This window comes from Equus przewalskii, chromosome 7 (genome assembly GCF_037783145.1).
Source record: "Equus przewalskii isolate Varuska chromosome 7, EquPr2, whole genome shotgun sequence".
NCBI lineage: Eukaryota > Metazoa > Chordata > Mammalia > Perissodactyla > Equidae > Equus > Equus przewalskii.
Window position 1 is genome coordinate 27074065 of NC_091837.1, and position 17235 is coordinate 27091299.

The 17235-nt window shown below is 47.6% G+C and overlaps 1 protein-coding gene across 1 annotated transcript in view; it reads right to left on the reverse strand.

Moving 5' to 3' along the window:
* Positions 1–289: 289 nt before the first annotated feature.
* LOC139084909 (transmembrane protein 132E-like) overlaps positions 290–17235 on the reverse strand; it is a 40569-nt gene continuing 23623 nt past the window's right edge. Inside the window, exon 5 of the transcript XR_011542847.1 lies at positions 290–344. The gene's annotated coding sequence lies outside the window, so the exon portion shown is untranslated. The remainder of the gene's footprint in view (positions 345–17235) is intronic.

The window sequence follows — 17235 nt, forward strand, 5'->3', positions numbered from 1 at the left end:
ATGCTTGACTTAAACACGACTCCCCAGGAGCCTAAAAACATCACGAAAACAGGTAACCCCGAGGCAGAGAAGATGTTGACCGTCGAGGAGAACAGAGCAAAGGGGCTGACAGAGTCTGCTGGCTGTCCTCACACTGTCCATCCTCCTTTTCCACCTTTGTCTCTGAAATTTAAGTTATTTGGTGGGAGGGAAAATGTGCTCAGCTAGTAGACTTCATTTTCTGGCCTCCCTTAGAGCCATGTTTGGACACGTGGCCGAGAGCTGGCCGAGGGGGTGAAAGTGAACTTACCTGGTCGGCCTTCTGGGAAGACTTCTTCGACTGGGGGACTCGGCCAGAGGATGTACTGGAGGAGAGAGCGAGATTGTAAGACAACTTGCCTGTCCGCACTGTTGTACGTGGTAGTGGTGTCCATTTTCTATATCTATCTACCTATCTATCCACCTATCTCTCTATCATCTATCTCTCTACCAACCTATCTATCTACCTACCTACCTATCATCTATCTATCCGTCTATCATGTATCTATCTATCTATGGCTTAGATAGATCTTTATTTTTCTTCATTATATGCACATAAGATATTTATCTACACTTCTATTTTAAGAAATTTATGTTGCTTCAATTTTTTTTTCTGTTGTGGTTTTAGGAAAGCACTACAAATAACCTTTCCACACTCGTGTTTTCACATGTCTCTATTTTCTTAGCATAGTTCCAAAGAAACAAAATTCCTTGGTTAAAAGGCACATTCAGTTGTAAGCACACAGATTGTCACAATTCTTTCCTGAAATTTGCACTTTCAACAGAGAGGTTTGAAATGCACTTCTGCGTTTTGTAAAGTTATTTGCGATCTGGCTAGCATAAGTTGAGATCTGGTTACTGCTTTAATTTATATTTCATGAATTACTATTGAACTTGAATGGAAATAGTGCATCCTTTGGCCATTTGTAGTTCAAGCTTCATAGATTTCCTGTTCACCGTACTCTGCGATTTATATCCCGTTTTTTAAGAAATTGTGGGATGTGTTCTAAATTGTGGGGTTTGTTTTCCGGTTGCATTCAGATCCCACAGCAGTACTATGAGCTGGATACGGTCTTCCAGTCGACTGCTGTGAGAGGAAGCGGATGCTCCCAGAGGTTAACATCTCATCTGACAGCGTGCGGAAGAGTGAGGATGTGAACCTGACTGCCTGAATCCCATAGTCTTCTTCAGAACAATGTATGATGACTCCTGCCTCTTCTCTTCTGCAACGTCCACCCCTGAGAGATGCTCGGTCCTTGGCCATGTCCTTGCAGTCTGGGGTCAGGAATCTGCATGAAGGTGGCACAGGATGAGGGATGAGCAGCTGCCTCGGGGACAGGACACAGGTTCCGTCCTGTTGGACTCCGACCTGAGCCGGTCAGCCTCCGAGCGCCACTTCCCTCATCTGAAGATGGATGTTTGTCCCTCTGCTGCCTACCTCCCCTGGGTCGCGGTCAGGTAACGAAATCAGGAGGGCGGGATAAAGGAGGAACGCATCTCGGACAGCACTGTCTTACAATAAGGAGCCATCATTGTTAAAGAGGCTGCCCTTCCCGTTCTGGCAAATAAGAGAATGCGTGATGGGTTTGAAAGTGTGACATGTGCGATATAAACATAAAAGACTGTGACTTCGTTGTTACGTGTTCTACGTGACTGTGGCCAGTGTCAAGTTGAATGACCCCAACCAATTTGTAAATCTTAATTTATTTTACATCTAATCAGTTCCTCCTTAGAGGCAGAATTTCTCCAAGGATTGAGTGTTTCTCCCAGATAGACTAGAAATGAGAATTTCTCTTCAAAACATACTTTATTGATTCCCCAGCTAACCCGTGTTAGAGATATTTAATGTTATTGAAATTGTTTCCCAAATGTGTGACAGAACATCTCACCCATCATAGATGCCCTGGCCAATCAGGAAGTTATTTGAGGTAATGAGATCTAATGAATCTGATGATGCAATTCAGTTCCAGATGCTGTGCACGTGCCTTACTAACCTCCTGAGCTCATGAGAATTCAGACGTTCAGTGAGGGAGGGAGACCAGTAATGAAATGTCTTTGCTAATGCTGTCTTTCAGGAACTTTTTATGACTTTGCCAAACAGTTCAGCAACATAAATCCAACAGCGAGAGTCAGCACAGGCAGACTTGAGCCCTTCTCCTGGCCGGAAGGCGGCTGGCCTGAGTCCCGACTCCCTCACTCAGAATCCCCGGGAAAGACATTTATTGGATTGTCCCGGACAGCTTGATTTTCTCTCTGTGCCTAAAATGAATGCAAATGGCCCCACACAGGTGACATTGGACTAAAATAGTCTAAAACACCAAGCTGAGGGTATTCCAAAATTACAGTGAATGAGGACCTTTGTGTGGAAGGTGAAGTGGTAAGTTGGCAAAGATGAGGGTAGACTTCATTAGCCTGATCTGATGTATAATTTGTTCATCAAATATCTGAATATAAGAACAAAATGTGGCAGCAGACTGTCTCCAAATTGCATGAAGCTATAAGGAGAACTTGATCCAAATTATCCTGTTGCAAGAGTGACAGTTTCAAAGGTCCCTGCAGCCTGAGCCTTGTGAGGCATCCCGGTCCTTGCTCACACACGGGAGGGAGGAGATTCCTGGCGCCACCTTCCAATGACCTGGAGTCAATGACCTGGAGCCATGTGGTTTGGGTGGCTGACCCCACCCCATCCGTTGATCCGTGTCACTCCCATTGCCTCTGATTAGCCAAGGCACAGTGAAGAGCTCAGGGGCACGTAAGTGGCCAAACCTGGGTCAGTGCAAGAAGTGGACACATCCTATGGTGTGGGAAAGGAAATCGTTCGTTCTGGAGAGTGTGGATTACGGAGGCCTCGGACTTCAGCAGGATTTCACCCTCAAGGATGCAGACCACATGGTAGGACAGAGCTCAGGAATTCTCGCAGAGAGAATCACCCAGAAATTGAACCACATTCTGCACTGTGACGAGGCCTTGCACGAAGGCCATCCTGGTGCTGTTCTTTTCACTTACAAGAACATAAAACTCTTAAGAAGGATCGAGAAGAGGTTTTTCTACTGACACCCAGGACATCCTACCTGAATCAAGCCTGCATCCCATGATAGAAGTTCAGGCTTTTATGTGGATGTTTACAAGCCTTCCTCATTAAGTGATGCTAAGTATTCTGTCCACATACAATGCTGTGCTCTAGCCTTTGGGTACTTCTTATTTCAAATGAAAAAGAAACCAAAAGAAAAGTGAAAAATAAGAACAGGACAGGAGTTTAGCGTGAAGAAAATAGTGTGCGCTCTGCCGGGTTGGGTTTCGTGGGAAGCTGACCCTCGGGTGCACATTAGCGCCCAGGAAGTTCACCTGTGTGCGCAGCAGCAGTTTGGGAAGAGGCAGAAGACGTGCTCTGATGTAGCATCGGGATGAGCCTCAGCTAATCCCTTGGGGAGCTCGGAAGCAGGCCTCCCAGGAGAAGTGGCCTGGGTAGAAAGTGGCTTTCTCCAGCGAGGCACAATTTCTGGAGAGGGTTGACAGCTGCGGCCGTCATCGAGCCGCACAGCCAGCATCTGGGGAATAATCCTCCCATCTTGAAGGGGCTGGGCCATCACAGCAGCAACTACGAGAAAGGAAACACCACCCAACCTGTGGGCAGCGTCGCTGTGTGTCTTCCCCAGTCTCCTGCTGCGTTACCGCCAGAGATGGCCCCTCGCACACTCAGACCCTCCTAAGTTCTCTGTGGGTGGGAGCCTGCTCTGTGGGGGTGTGTGGAGGTGCGGGAAACATCATGCATAATGGAGAGAGGACACAGCCTGTCCACTGCCTCCAGGATTCCACCAGGCACCATCTGCTGCTCCTCTTTTCCTTCCTGAAATCCAAGTTCAAATCCTTGTCATTAGTGGGTTTCATGTAGACATTTTGAAAACAAGACCGGTGACCAATTGGTGATCAGAGTTTCTTGCTGATCAAATAGATGCCTGGAGTCTGACGTGTGAGACTTTTTTTTTTTTTTTTTGCTGAGGAAGATTTGTCTGGAGCTAACATCTGTTATCAATCTTCCTCTTTTTGTATGGGAGCCGCTGCCACAGCATGGTCACTAACAGACGGGTGGTGTAGGTTCATGCCTGGGAACTGGACTCGGGCCGCTGAAGTGGAGCTTGCCGAACTTAACCACTAGGCCCTGTGGGGCTGGCCCTGTGCTATTGTTCTTTGTGAGAATCCAAGGCAGCTGGACCACACTGAATAAAAAGGCAGAGGAGTGCCCACTCTCATATTCCTACAGTATCCCCAAGTTCTGCCCTCAATGAGGGACACCAAGAATTAAGTATCAAACACTCAGTGTCTGCACCAAACATCTTTTACAAGGAACACCAAATAAAGTGCCCTCATGAGGCTGTTTACAGTTTGGAGCTCATGGGCAGCCTAAGAATGGTGTTTGTCTCAAACAATGATAACGAAACCCGAGTGTTTATAGCGAGCACCATCTTCAAATAGGAATGCTTTGGGAGGTACTCAGGACAGCGACAAGCAGTCAAGGGAGTAACCCTCTTACTCAGCCCCAGGCCGAGGTGCAGGCTGTGCAGTAGAGAAAAAAGGAAATGAAAGCAAACAAAGCAAAGCCACGTGGCCGCGTGGCCTCAGCAGCAGGATTTGAGAGGGAGGGAAACAGAGGAGCCCACAGCTGCTGAGGCCGCGTGCTTCCTCTGCTCAGCTTTTGGCAACATTCCCCCTGCAGGGAAGGAGCGTTGGCAAATACTGGACCCAGCACGTTTCTGCGAGGTAGGAGCCAGCCTCATGGGACACATTACCAAAAGTCGTCACAGACAACACGGGAGGCAGGAAAATTACAATTTCTGATAAATGGCAGACACATTCTTAATACGAGTATATTCCAAATATTGCATGGGACATACCAATACTAAAAATAAACAAGAGTAGTTTATCTGAAACTTAAATTTATCATCCTGTAGTTTTACTGCCTAAATCTGCCACCCTAGCATAAGCCAAAGGTGAAAGATTAAATGAAACAGGCCACTCTCTGGCATACAGACCAGATTCACATTTTGGTGGAGTGTGGTCTCTGCAGTGAAGTGAGCCTAAATTTAAATTCTAACCCTTCCACTTGCTATATAAATAACTTTGGTTCAATAAATTTCCTCCCGTTCAATTTTCTCATCTGGAAATTGGCTGCAATAATGATCTCAGTCAACATAGATGAATTGCTGTGACAAACAGCCCTGCAATCCAGCGGCTTCACACCGTAAAGGCTTACTTCTCATTCATCTCACCGTCTGATATGGCTGGTGACTGCTCATGAGGTCGTGCAGGGGTCCGGCTTCTTCCATCATTGTCGGTTCTCACTGGGTCCTCGTAAACTGGACAACAGGTGGCAGAAGAGGAAGTAACTCGCCTCCTCAGAGTGGGAGGTGAACAGTCTATGTCTGAATTGGGCAGATATCCTTCTGTCCACTGGCATTGGCCAGAACTCCATCACGTGGCGATGTAGTCTAGCCTCTGCCTGGAAGGGAAGATGCCAGAGTGTGGGGACCAGCGTGAGCTGCAATAGCGTCACCTTCTCAGAAGTGTGGGGCCAGCGATGAAGGAGATGACCTTGGGGGATCACAGTGCTGGGCACATAGGAGCCATGACTTTTATTAGGTGTGAGTATTACACCTTAAAATATTTTTAAAACTCCCAGAACAAAAGAGGATGCTTCATAGGAATCACCTATTATGATCATCATTAAAATGATTATAGGGGCCTGCCCAGTGGCACAGTGGTTAAGTTCGCACGTTCTGCTTCCGTAGCCCGGGGTTCGTTGGTTCGGATCCCCGGTGTGGACATGGCACTGCTTGACAAGCCATGCTGTGGCAGGAGTCCCACATATAAACTAGAGGAAGATGGGCATGGATTTTAGCTCAGGGCCAGTCTTCTCAGCAAAAAGAGGAGGATTGGTGGCAGATGTTAGCTCAGGGCTAATCTTCCTCAACAACAACAACAACAAAAAGATTATAATACCATATCATGGTTTCTGTAGGAAAAGTATGCCCCTGCTTCTGCTCCAACCTCAGGAGAACAGTGTGGGTAAGAAAGCCACGCTCTCGAGCTAAGATTCCAGAGTGAGGTGTTCTCTTTCTTCTCTTCACTGTGCATCCACTTCTGCAGCCATTCTCTGATGGTTTCTGAAGCGGCTCTGGAATTCATCCCATTAATAATTAAATGTTACTCATGGCAAGTCCACTGTTTCCTTAATTGTCTCCTTTTTGTGCTGGAAGAATACACAATAATCAGAAAATTAGGCTTTTGACACAGCATAGGAGGGAAAAGCGGCTTGCAGTCCTAGGAACCCTAGGAACAATAATTCGGATTTTGCTCAAAAGCACCCACATTGTGGGCTCTCTGAGGACATGAACTGGGGAAACGGAGGGAGAAAAATTCACAGTAAAGTGAATAGAGAAAGCAACATATTTGGTCTCTTATATTACCTGTTTCTACGGTAGATTCCTTGGTTGGAAGAGAAATTCCCTATGAGGAAGGACAAATGTCGGAGGAAAAGCCGATGGCACAGGTCCCCATGGTGGAAAGGCTGCTGTGACGGAGGAAATGGTTTACAGCAAGAATGGCAAATTTATTGAGGCTAGTTTATCAGGCCTTAAGTCTCACGAATCAGCCCCTAATGAGAAATTACTAGAAATATGATACAGCCTCAGGAATAGAGTGAACAACTCATTCTAGTTTGCTGGGGACATTCCCAGTTTTCGCACTGAAGTTCCTGTGACCTGGGAAACCTTGCTGTCGTGGGAAAGCCAGGACAGGTGGTCACCTACTCAGGAAAAGGTTCTGCATTTATCCTCGAGGGTTGGAAAGCCAGAGGCAGTTTGCAAACGGTGTGGAACTCGCACCTTCAGAGCCTCTCTTGTGGCCGCTGCTTTCCCGGGAATGGGAGCAGGCTGAGGGCAGAGATGGAGCCCCTTGTCACCTCCGTGCTGGGGACACGGGCCCTGGCACACAGCAAGCATTCATTGCAAGTTTATTTTTTTAAATTATGAATTGCACTTAATTGAATGAATTCGTATAGAAATTAATTAAATTAAGTCAGAAAGAACTCAGGGCCGAGGTCTTGAAGTCTGAGCTGCCCCGGGGTCTGACTCTGTCGCCTGATGCACTGGAACTGTAACGTTGCCTTTATCTCTTACTGCTGAGGAAGCAAAACTCATGTCCCCTCACTTCTAGGGCCAGGCCAGGAAGGCACTCAGGGAGCCTTCGTGGCCTTACAAAACGCTTCCCTAGATAGGGAAAGGACTAAGTACCAAAAAATTTCCCTCATGATTTTATTTTGCTCATTACCTCAAATAGCTCCTCTTTCGTTTAAAAAAAGTTCAAAATGGATTCACGGGCTTCAGCAAAATCATTGTTGCCCTGATGGTTAGATGGTTGCAGGGCCACAGAACCATGATGTTGTGCTGTCAGGTCCTGGGCAGGAATCACATCTTTTAGAGAATTTTAATTTTTTTTTTTTTTTTGAGGAAGATCAGCCCTGAGCTAACTACTGCCAATCCCCCTCTTTTTGCTGAGGAAGACTGGCCCTGAGCTAACATCCGTGCCCATCCTCCTCTACTTTATACATGGGACGCCTACCACAGCATGGTGTGCCAAGTGGTGCCATGTCCGCACCCGGGATCTGAACTGCCGAACCCCAGGCCTCTGAGAAGTGGAATGTGTGAACTTAACAGCTGTACCACCGGGCTGGCCCCAGAATTTTAATTTTTAATTGCAATATGATACACGATGCTGCAAAGACAATTTGTATAACCAAACAGCAGAAAGGAAGCGTGGCAGCCGGGCCACATGTGCTCAAGCTCTCACTCCGGGACTCCTCCACCCCCCGACAGAGGGAAGTATCATAATTTGTGTGTGTGCCTTTCTGTGATTTCTTTCTCTGCAGCCTGCTTGGGGGTTTGAGGAGGGCTCTTGGTCTTGGATATTCAAGCCAAGCCTTTGTCAGCTAATTTGGCGCAGGGGCAGCCTTTCCACTCGGATGGGGCAAATGGGTGATGGAGTGAAGGTGAAGCTGATGGGTGGGGCCAGGGCCGGGTCTGGAGGGAGCTTTGCACCTGGGCGGAGGAAAGGGCAGCTTCATCTTTCCCCAGTGACACCACCACCCTGCTCCAGAGAGAAATCCTTCCTCCATTCTCTTCCCAGGATAAGGATCGAGGCTGCAGGACACACCCCTGATGACAGCCTCTCCGAGAAGTGGCAGAGCCGAGAAAGGCAATGAACCAAGAGGGATCAGCCGCCACTGATGAGAACGCCGGTTCCATCCCCAACCCCGTGCAAATGAGCCTGGTGGAGAGTAAGGCAGACCGATGTGTATGATACAAAAACCAGGCAAACATATGCACACGACAACTGTCTGCATTTTCTGCAGGTGCATACATGTGTGGAAATGCCCAGGGGAAGATTTAGAACAATCCACACTAAAAGACCAGCGATGGTTATCCATGAGGTGGGAACTTGGATAAAGAAGAGAACAGTCAATTTTAATCATTTATGTTCAATTGGATTTTAACTTTAATTTAAAATAGTTTACATTTATTTTTAGAATTTTTATGTTGAAACCCTCTTCAATTAAAATTTTTAATTTTAATTTTCATATCAGTTTGTGCGGGCATTGCTTATATAAGTAAAATTTAATTTAAACCGGTTTTACAATGAAAACAATGCCCTTTTCTGCACAGGAACAGTGAAATGACCTTACACTGCTTACCAGACAGATTGCAGATACCCAAATCCCCCACATTTGCCCACGGCCAACCTCAAGTCACCGATTGTCATTCACATTTAAGAGCAGCGGGGAAAAGGGTCCCAAGTCCAAATGTTGGATGAACACATTTCCTCCTCAGTAAATGCCAGTCACAGATCAGTTGCTGGCATGCACCTGCTGACATGTGGGGGAAGCTCCCATACTCAGGAACAGAGGGGGAGTCAGCATTGTCAGCATGGATTTTCAGTGGCCATTGCTTGTATGGGTCCCCTAAAATCCTTGGGTTGTAGTCCCTTGGTCAAGGTGAGAAAGCCCATCACCTGTCCCCATGCGTGCCCATCTGCAGTGTCACAACATCTCCAGGGTAATGTGCATGTACAACCTCTGGGAGATATATATGACATGTATGCGAAGTGTGTACATATGTGTGTGTGTATTCACATATATACCCATAGATACATTCTTCTATATATCTCTATATGAATATTCCTGTATCTCTCTATCTCTCTATCTTCCTTTATATCTATATTCCTTTCCACTAAACCAAACAGGATTGCTGCTCTGACAGCAATCAGGGCAGTGTGCTTTCCAGAAAGCCCCAGTTTCTCTGCTTAATGCTAGTTGATGTCTTTATTAACAATTAGCAGAACATGAACAATTGTTTTATTCATGAGGACAGAACCTTTTCCCATGACGGGACTATCAGGCTGGGCATCTGCCACCTCGTGATCTCCAGGGCTGTGGACCCACAGCCCAGAAAACAAGATGTGTCAGCCAGGAGTCACGCCCCGGGGACAGGGTGGTGCCAGGGTGAACCTTGCAGGTGAGTCACCGGCTCAGAGCCACGCCGCTGAGGGTTTAATGTCCCACAGCTATTACCCTGTCACAGTCTAGGAAGCTCTGTACATAATTGGGGGCAATGACATAAGCATAGTTTTCCAGAACGTGCTGTCTAATGGGGTGCTTTGTTTTTGCACATAACCCCCAGCTCTGCTCCTCCCGAAAGGCTTCGGAGGCTCGGGGGGCCAGCGCAGGCGGTGGCCAAGTTGTGAGCGAGGTGAGGACGTGGGAAGGGCACATAAGGAGGCTCTCTGCATGGGGAGGGCGAGCACTGGAGCCAGAGGCTGCAGCACCAGCAGAGGTTGTCACGGCACAGGCAGGCAAGCCCTGTCCTTGGCCTTGGTCAGTAAGAAGGAAACATCCATGGCCCATTCTACAGGGATAACCGTTCCCTCCCAGCAGGGTTGGGAGGATGAACTGGGACACTGGGTGTGACGCTCCCAGCAGAGCTCAACACAGAGGGGGCTCAGAGCTCAGTGCAGGGGGCTCCCTCTCTGTGGGGCTCGGGACACAGCATTTGAGTGGATCTGCACAGACCACAGCGCAGGCTGGAGAGACAGCCTCCTAGGGACTGGTCTTTCCTGGACTCCTAATGGCTTGTTAGTGCTCTGTGACTTAGATCAGTGTTAGAGCTGAGAGGAACACGCAAATGAAGGGAAAGCCGTCAGCCAAGAGGAGCACAGACAAGGGTCCCTGGATTCACCAGGGTGATGGTGGTGCACTCTGCCCAGCTCCTGCCACATTCCTCTCTGTTTCTGCATCCACTTTAATGCATAATTTATGATGCAATTAATAGAAACCAATCAAGCAAGACTGTGCACACAGTGCTGTGTTCAACAACAGATGTTTCCAATAGTGATTATGTTAGAATAATAACAACACGGAGAAAACGCCTGGGCACGACTACCGCCTTGTGAGTGCTAATGAGACTGACGGTCTCACCAGTGACACTGCCAGCCCGCAGAGGAGCTTAGCGGCCACTACTGGTGTGGATTTTCTGCCTGCCTGCGTGGGATCAGCCTTCCCACTCTCTGTGCCTCAGTTTTAATTTGTTCCCAAGACACTGCCGTCCTGGAGAAATTGTTCTGGGAGGAGGGGGGTGTTTATAGGCCATCGTAATAGTCTGCAGGTCCCTTCAGCTAATTGCCTGTCAGCCTCTGGGGTCTGCCATGGGGATCTGGCCCCGGCCCACGGCCCGTGGCTCAGACTGCACGGCAGCTCAGTGGGGTGCCCTGTGTCCCTCTCCGCTCCTCCTGCAGAGTCACGAGGTTACAACTGGTCAGCCAGAGGAAGGCCTGGGTCCTCACCCCACTGTGGCGTCTGCAATGAGATGTTAAACACACCTCTGTATCTTTCAGCCCCTTGCTTCCTCATCAATAGAAGCACCTCCAGTTCTGGGGGTTCCTTGGAGTCACACAGGTGAAGCCGCAGAGCACCCAGCCAGTAGCAAAGGCCCTCGAGGTCGGCCATGCTCACTGTTATCTTTTCTAGGGAGCTTCCCACGTGCCCTCGCTGGGTCCCCACCAACAACAGGACACGAGACCCAGACTCTGTCATCCAGTGACCACATCAGCTGCAGACGTCAAGAACCGTTTGGGCTTGGGCCTCACATCCACAAAAGACCTCAGATTTACACTTTTGAAACTGTCTCCAGAGGAGGCTGCAGGCCCAGAAACACAATCGCACAGAGCAGATTGCTCAAAAACACCTTTCTCAGGCCACCTAGAACTCTGGCCCATCTCAAGAGCCCGCTTCCCCTGGAAACCGGGATTTCCCACTCATCCTTTCACGGTAAGGTTCGCACGTCGAGAGCAGACACTGTTCACTGTGAACAGAGTCCGGGGAGAATCTGCTTGCTCAGCTCTTCCTGTTTCCAGAGCTCGTAACTTCCACGCCTTGGCTTACGGCTCCTTCCTGCATCCTCAAAGCCAGCAGCGTAGCAACCTGCTTCAGTCCTCATCTTGCCGTCTTGTTCTCTGTCGTCAAGGGAATGGATACATTCTGCTCGCCATCAAAGCTGCGTGGCAGGAGGTTAAGCTGTGAACCAAGCTCTGAAACATCATGTCCCCTCCCCTCCCACTGAACACAAGACAAGTGTGTCTCCAGGAGACACAGGGCCCAGGGGCCGTGGTTGGCCTGCCCGACACCCGAGACCCATTCACAGGCCCAGGACTCTGGTCAACCCGACCCTGGAGCCGAGCAGGGCCTGATGGAGAAGCACAGACGAAAGACCACTGGAGAGGAGGGAGGGGGCTCCTGGCGTGTTTGCTGGGGGAGGGGAGCGGGGAGGCTGGCTGGCTTACTCTACTCGTCCCAGGACTTCTCTGCACTGTGCAGAGACGATTCCAGTATGGAGTTCTTAATTAGGGATGCCGAAGATGACAAGAACAGAAGATGGAATTAATCCTGAAATCCGAGTGATACTGACAGGAACAAAAGGTTGGGAAGCGGCAGTCTCTCTCCTCTGGCCAACAGGAAATATGTGATGCATCTCCAATTAGAACGGAACAATGCAAGGCCAAATTACCAGCATAAAGAGGACAAAATTAGGCAATAACATCCAAACTGCCTGACAACTTATTCTTAGCTGCCTGGCTCCTGGTGCTGGAAGAAGGGAAGGAAATTCATGCCCAGAAATAGAATAGAACACAAATAGTGGGGGTTTTAGTAGGAATTTTGGCCAAGTATTGTTAAAAGAGAAGGAAATAGCCTTTAATCTCTTTCGAATTTCTCTACATCTCCTTCTAAGTAAAATGGGGTTCCGCCCGAGAGTTTCTATGGAAGCCCACTGGAGCCACAGCAGACGAGGACCCTTTCAAGATAAGTCAGTGCGGACAGACTGTTCTGAACCCACTTCCTCCGCTCCGTCAACCCCGTGGGGTCCTCACCACGTCCTCAGTCCCACCCCCACCTGTGACTGGGGCTCCGGTTTCCACGTGGTTTCCCTGCCCCCACAGCACTCCACCTGGAGGGGGTCAGACTGATAGCCCCCGGCGCAAAATCTGCTTGCAGAGCTCTTACAATTGAATGACTTGCCACAGTAAAAAGTCAAAAATCTTGCATGAAAATCTGGATTTCTGGAAACATCTGTCTTTAAATGAGAGAAGAAATAGGAAGGGACTGTTTGTCCACTTTTTGGTACTGTGAACTTAGACATGCAGTGGACTAAAGTTTCTTCAAAACCCACTGGGTACAGATGCTTAAACCTCTCCGTGCCTCAGTTTCCTGAGCTGTGGAATGGGGTGACGCTTGCACCCGCCTCGTGGGGGGCTGTGTGGGTCGAAGGCTGCGATGCACTTAAAACAAGAACAGGGTCCAGCACAGCGTCACTGTCGCTCGGGTTGTAGTTGTCACTGATCACTCTAATGGACCCTGGGGACAGCAGGAGAAGTGAGCTCAGACCCTGGCCGCAAGGGGCAAAGGCGTCAGCCAGCACAAGGATGTCCGATGTGCTGAGTCCCTCGCACGGGCACCTTCACAGGTGAAACACGGAGGGGAGGACCCTGGGGTGGGGGAGAACGGCGGGAAGGAGGTGGCTGCACAGAGGAGGGGCGTCTGAGCCGAGCCCGGAGGACGACTGGGATTCCTCCAGGCACAGGGATCGGGGAGGGGACGCGAGGCAGAGGAAACAGCACGAGCTCAGGAGAAAGGTGCGCAAAACCTCGGCCTGTTTGGGAAGTAAGTGGGGTCCAGTGTTCTTGAGACAAAGGGAGATGAAAATTTCCCTGAGGAATCAACCCTCCCTGCTCCCTCGATCCTAGACCATGTGCTTCAGGTTAAACCCACCTCACCTCCAGCCCCGGAGGGGGACACGTGACCCAGGCTAGACCAAAGCACGTCTTCTCTCCTACAGCAACAGAACTACGGGACCAAGAGTGGACGCTAGACCAACTCCACGCAAACCTAGGAGTCTTGTTGAAAGCGTTAGAGAAGGGAGGTTTCATTTTCTGGACTTGAATGTGAAATGACATAAACCTCTTAGCCTCTTAGCTTTGGGGGCCAGCTCTCTATATATAGGGAGAAAAGAAAGTCCAACTGAGAATAAATACAAGATAGAGGCCATGAGAGTCAAGGAACAGAGAGAAACCAGACCTCATGAGCTTCTGATCCAATTCCGCTTGAAGTCATCTTGGCCACTCTTATTTACTTGAGCCGATACACTTTCTTTAGTGGCTCCAGCAAGTGACATTTGGATGTCTGTTACTTTCGAACAAACAAACAAAATGCCTAAATATAACTGATGAGGGAATTCAAGTTCTACCTGTCAGATCCCCCTGGCTGTCACAGCTGTCCAATGCCGTCCATCTGAATAAGGACGTCTTCAGACCAATGACTGCACTTTCATCATGTCTGTCTAGAGCACTGATTCCAAGAAATAGATTCCCTTCCATATCATAACTTGAAAGGTTCAAAAACTTGAGGAAATCTCAATCACAGAGCCCTTTGGTAGCTGCTGATAACTAACCCAGGAAATGCAGCTGATATGTCAAAGCTGATAATTTTCTCCAGAAGTGACACTGGGTCTATTTAGTGACCACACATTGCCATGTAAACAGCAGGGTGACTTTAGATCTCCCTCTGACAGTGCAGCCATCAGAAGACACTCTGCCTTAAACACTGGCAGACCAAGTTTGAAGATGCGATTCTTCCCTGGGGATGGGAAGTCTTTAGAATGTTAATGGCATTTTATCAGCCCTTTAGCATCTCGTTATGTCTAGTCCAGCTGATACTGGAAGCTGAGAAACTGAATTATTGCAGGGATAAGATGAAGCGTACCATCCTTGAGATCAGCATGATCGTATTTTTATTTCCGTCCAAGAGTAAAGAGTTCATTCCCTGTTGATGATGCATGACTGGCTTCTGGAGTTCTTGGAACCACAGTTCATTGACAAACAAGACAATTATTAGTCAAATAAAAACCCAAGCCCACAAACAGGAGCCGACTAGAAAGATGGACGCTATAAGATTACAATATAACCATTCTCTAAAACTGTATTTTCCATTCTCCCTGTGAAGAATTTCAAAGCAACTTGACAAAAATAGAAAAACATGCCTTCCTGAGGGTATGGTATTGTAAAAGTTGGAAAAGGTGCTCTACCGACTGATTTCTTTGATGGGTGAGCTGTGGGAATAGTGTTTTGCTACCAACTCTTAAGAACCTCCCCCTGGCCAAATCCTGTACAGCTGCAGGGAATGACAATTCAGGAATGACCAGTGCTTAAGATTGCAGGCTGTGATGCCAGCCTGCTCACCTTGGAAACCTGGTTGCTGCACTCACTAGCTGGGTGACTTAGGTAAGATCTTTAACCCCTCCATGCCTCCATTCCCTTATCCATAGGAGGCAGATAGTAGTATTACCTACCTTGAAGGTTTGTTGTGAAAATCAAATGGGTCAACACTTGTAATATGCTTGTTGCAATAGTACCGGTCATATAGGTACTCAGTGAATGTCACCTATTAATATCCATTAACTATAGCGTAAGCTCATTAACATAGAAGCCACATCCACTCCATCTTTGTATCTCCCACAGTTCTTTGTACATCTCCCTCCACACAGTATCTGTTCAATATGTATTTCTAGAATGAAAGCATTCCATATGATCCAAAGAAGACTTAGATTCAAGGATCTAAGGGCTCAGGTCCAAGGCCCCAGCCAATGCCAAGTCCCTTCGACCTATCTTCGAAGATTTTCATGGACAAGACACTCACCAGAGATGGTTCAAGAAAGACTGGGTGACCACTCTTGAAGCAGCTTATTTCATCTCTGAATTATTCTATCATCCATTCATAAGTTCAATAAATATTCAGTGAACACCATACTTGAATCAAGCACCGTGCTAACACATGGAACACAACCTAGACTCTAGGGGTCTCTCACTCAAGTAGAGGTTAAAGACATAGACGTGGATACAGTATAGACACAGATGTAGGTATAATATTTACTGATATAGTGGAGATCAAGCATTGTGTGATGCCTTTAGAAACATTATCTTATTTCACTCTCCCCCAAATTCCACATTCGGATTGTATCAGACACTGTTTTAACCATTTAATGATAATTTAATTATTTGTGCTCAGAATAACTGTAAATTTCATCTCACGATACATCCATCAGAAGAGATGAATAAAACAGAGGGATAAATTTAACTTATCTTCAACTTGTCTCAAATCTTACTTATCTATGACTCTACTCAACCCTGCCTGTAAGACTAGACCCTGCCACATGTTGCCACAGGAAATTTGTCCATGGCTCAAAGGAGAGAAATTAAAAACGAAACAAAAACCAACTGTCTTTTGAGCTCCTAACAGCCCAGGTGTTCCTTAAAAGATTTTCGAGGATTGCTTTGATTGTCGGTAGTTCTGCCTTATATGCTGATGTTAGAACAAATCTCTGCAGAAGGTATCTTTTTACTGTATTATTATCATCCCATTTTATGGATAAGAAAACTGGGCTCAGAGAAATTCAGTAATCTTCCCAAGATCAAACAGAGAGGAAGATGGAACCAGAATTTGAACCATCATGCATCTGAAAACTTAACCAACGAACTCACTACCTTGCATTCTCTTTCTTTACAGTGAGCTAAAAATGGTTCCTTTTTAAATTTCACTGTTGGAATCTCAAAAGCACAAATCTGCTCAATCTTCTGCAAGATGGCCCTTGAAAGGCTTAAAAACACCTGCCATATCCCCCTCTTCACCTCACCCCTGGGCCCTTTCTTCTTGTCACCAGGCTCAACACTCGTACTTCCTTTAATCATTTCTCCTGTGATTTGATTTCAAGGGCCCTCCGCCCCCCAGACACTCTTGAACAGAGCACAATCCCATTTCCAGTGTTCCTCTTATGGTTGGAAAGACACAGAATCCTCTGTCAGAGTGACAGAGCGAGATCTATCATTTGTTGCTTATACTTGATAGAGACTGGGGTACAAAGTCTGAAATCTACTATCTTTTTACCTTAAAAATAAAAGTCTTCAATAGCAGAGATTTAAGAAGATGCAGCCTCAGCGTAATAGCAACATCTGTGTGAAAAAGCTTTGACACTTTTGTCAATGGTGAGATCCAATGAGTCGACCATTTGAAGAGGTCGCCATGAGGCTGACCCAACATTCCTCAGCATTGATCAGTGCACGATCCCAGCCTAGAGGTCACACACATGAAGACAAAGGCCAGATCTGGCCCAGAGGGGTGTGTTTGTGTTCTGCACTTTTAAAATCAAATCAGTTGCCACCATGTAGAAATTGTCACTTTCACCTTGAAATCTAGATTCCCAGCTCCTCTTGAAAAACTATGTGGTTGGGCTGCCCTGGGTCCAAATTCCTGCCTGTCAACATCATCTGGAGCTGATGGGGTCGATGCCATCTATAGAGGCGGGTCCTGCACTCCCCACTACTCCATCTCATCTCCCACATGGAGGCTGAGGGGCACTTGCCACCTCTCCTTACATTTGTGCTGCTGGTTTTCTGATAGTAGATTTCAGAGGATAGTAGATTTCAGACTGGCCTGTGGTCTGCATGCGTGTGACCTCTAGGCTGTGGTCATGCACTGATCAAGGCCGAAGAATGTTGGGTCAGCCTGATGGCGACCTCTTCAAATGGTTGACTCATTGGATCTCACCATTGATAAAAACGTCAAGG